At 40.6% G+C, this 3,297-nt stretch overlaps 1 pseudogene; it reads left to right on the top strand.

The window, feature by feature from the left end:
* The first annotated feature begins 2,104 nt into the window (after positions 1-2,104).
* Positions 2,105-2,935, top strand: LOC109267154 (39S ribosomal protein L46, mitochondrial-like; annotated as a pseudogene).
* The last annotated feature ends 362 nt before the right edge of the window (positions 2,936-3,297 follow it).

Genomic DNA, 3,297 nt, shown 5'->3' with positions numbered 1-3,297 from the left:
TTAACTAAAAGGAAAACTATTTCAAAACCTCATGAGGCTGCTTTCAGAACAATCCATATTCTGTATATGTAAACACCTTCAATATTCAGTGCCAGAAGTCCTTTTAGGCAGTATTTGACTGCCAGTATTTGGTTACTGATTCCACTTGTCCATTGTGAGGCATGTGTGCTATAGATTTGACCCCTTGCCTAAAGTGTCTTCATTGTAACATATTGACCCAGTGCATTCTACCCTTGGGAGCTCAAATCAACTTCTTGGCCCTGGAGAAAATTTTGAATCCAAGCATGGAGTACAGGAGAAAATTGAGATTTAGACTGGTCATCAGAGCAGTCTAAAATCAGTCTTGACAAAGATCCTGTATTAATCTCAGCACTTTAGTTTTCTACGTAGTGCTGGGGCTTTTGGAGTTGCCCTGTACAAAGCAGGAGTTAGCTAAGAGTTTCTACCTCTTTAATCCTAAGTGAGTTAATTTGCATACCAGTTCCACAGTTGACAACAGACCAAAGTTATTCTCAACATAATTTGTTTTATTTTATTTATCTTAAAGTTTATTTATTTTGAGAGAGAGAGAGAGAGAGCATGCATGAGAGCAAGTGAGGGAGGGGCAGAGAGAGAGGGAGAGCGCGAGTGAGATAGGGAATCCCAAGTAGGCTCAGTGCTGTCAGCCACAGAGCCCAAAGTAGGGCTTGATCTCACCAACTGTGAGATCATGACCTCAGCCAAAATCAAGAGTTGAGTGCTCAACCGACGAAGCCAACCAGGCGCCCCTCAAGGTACTTTAAATATCCCTACTCATTTTCTCTAGGTTACATCCATTTCCAGCCTTCACATCTTTTCATCCTGTCTTGGTTCCAGCCTGCATCCACCCAAATTTGAAATTCATCCTTTACTAGATTTGATTAAAAAATCTGTCCATATCTATATTTCATGAGAACATTTTTGCTGAGGATTTATAGAAGCAGTTGTGGAAAGGCTTTTTAATTTACTCTTGTATACTGTTTCCCTTTCTTCCTTACCTACTTTCTCCTCTCAACTTACTTTTATTCTTTTTTTTTCCCCTCTGGTAGAATTTTATTTGTTCCTTTCTGTAAAATCTTGGCCATTATTGACACCTTTAGTGTCTGAGATTTTTGTCTTAAGAACAGTTTTTGCTGCTGGCCTTTCAAGAAAATACAGCATTTTCCATAAGAGGCACTTTTATATATAAAATTTTCTCTATCTCATCATAGTCATGAGACCTATTTCTAAGTTTCTATAATATGTACCACAAGACCCTGTTGTGCTCTTTAAGTTGCCCTCCAAATGAACTCCCCTTGAGTTGTCTACCTTGCCTGAGTAGTGAGTTGCTCTAGATCTTTGTCAAGTTAGTCTATTGACTAATGGTATCACCATTCTGCTTGTGTGATTGGGGAACTCAACTGACCTCAAACCCTCATTTGGTCACATATCCCTGAGCACCCCTCTCTTCTTTTCCTTAATTCAATGTTCTGACACTTGGCACTTGACTAACCTCAGGGACCTGGTGAATTTCCAGACTTCACCTTCCCCATTTTTGTTCACCTTACTGTTTACTGAGTCCAAGTTCCAATACCATGGAAATGCTCAATAGGTATTTATCATCAATGATGAAAGCATGCTACTCTTTCTGCTTCAAGAAATCCATGGCCTGGTCACTGCAAAGTGTGTTTTTCCTAGGTTATTCTACTGCTTTGCTAAGAGGGCATCCTGGGGTATGTTTTAATGTTATGGTCCAGAACATACATTACACCCAGGCTCTGATGACATGAAATAAAATTTGGGGACAAAATCCACAGGAAATGAGAGCTAGTTTGAACCTAGATACTGTTTGTTTGTTTGTGGTTCTTTTTCTTTTTTGTTTTCGAACTAAGTTTCTTGTCCTCTTGCCTTAAATATAGCAGTGAAGAAAGTTGTGAGTACCTAGTTTTATGAATAAGAATATAATTACTTTAAACTGGTTTGATGCCTCTTCTCAAGAGTGCCATGCTGTATCCCAATAATTCTATTTATTTACCTTAGGGAATTTTTTGCCAGTGTGCAGAAGGAAACATGTTCAAGAATGTTCATAGCAGGGGAGGGCAGAAAAATGGCAGTGCCCATAAGGCAGACTCTGTTAAGGGGTGGGGAATGACTGGTAGCAAGCAGTTTGAGTGGCTCTGGGCCGGGAGCCTGGATTCTCTTGGCCTTACTGTTGTGGCCTCATCTTGGACCCGTGGGTCTCTGTAGCACCTGTTGCACATGTTGTGCCTACAGCAGCTGCCGGTGGCCTCCAGTTGGCCTCTAAGCCACAGAAAGAGATGGCGGTCTCTATTACAAAAGATCAAGATGGAGAGAGTTTGTATTCAGACCACCAGCCTTGTACTTTGGATGAAGCCTAGTGACCAGCAAAGAAGAAAGCTGACTTCCGTTATGAAGAGGAACAGAATATACTGCTGGTGTAGGATTTGGAAGATATATGGGAGCAGAAAGTTTTACCCTTCAAACCTGGAGCTCACATTCCAGAAACTGATAAAAAGAATGACCAAATCTCACTGCACCAAAAAATAGACAGGAACCTTGTTCTGCTGGTCAAAGAGAAGCTTGGAGATCAGGATGTTTGGATACTCCTACAGGAAGAGTGGCAACCCAGGGAGACCTTCTGAGGAACAGCTGAGTGAATACTGGCCACACTCTCAGAAAAGGACATGGAAGCCAAGTTCCTGGCAATTGTACCCTGTGGCCACTACAAGTTCAAGTTCCCTCAGGCCATGCAGACAAAGTAGGCTCAGGGCCAAATTATTCTTAATCAAAGCAATGCTGTTAATTATTCCCACACCAGGAAGAAGGGCCATCATGTTAGATCCCTAAGGAGGAGCTGGGTGACTATTTGAAACTGAAATACCTGGCCCAGGTTAGGAGGTTGTTCTTGGGCCTCTGATGAACTGTGGCGCCTGACAGCAATACTTTGACAGATCTACAACTGGCGCCTCAAGGACATTATGTGGTTGCCCCATCTTTGCAGGGAACAGCATACAGCAAACTAAATTGAGAGAAATAAGTGAATTGATTCTTGGTGAAAAAGTGTTCATAGTATTAGAGGTAATGACAAAGAACTGAAATAGCTCAAATATTTCTGCGCCAAAAAATCCATAAATAAACTGTATTTTTATACAGCGCAATATTATATAGTGAAAAATTAATGAACTACATATACATACATTTACATGGATGAAACCAGAAGTAGTTTCAGTAAAGAAGTGAGTTTTATAAAACTATATAATAAGTAAAATAAGTAAAATA

Source organism: Panthera pardus, unplaced genomic scaffold (assembly GCF_024362965.1).
Source record: "Panthera pardus isolate Hobbes unplaced genomic scaffold, ASM2436296v1 HiC_scaffold_25, whole genome shotgun sequence".
Lineage (NCBI taxonomy): Eukaryota > Metazoa > Chordata > Mammalia > Carnivora > Felidae > Panthera > Panthera pardus.
The sequence above is the reverse complement of the archived record's forward strand: the minus strand, read 5'-3'. Positions and strand labels throughout refer to the sequence as shown.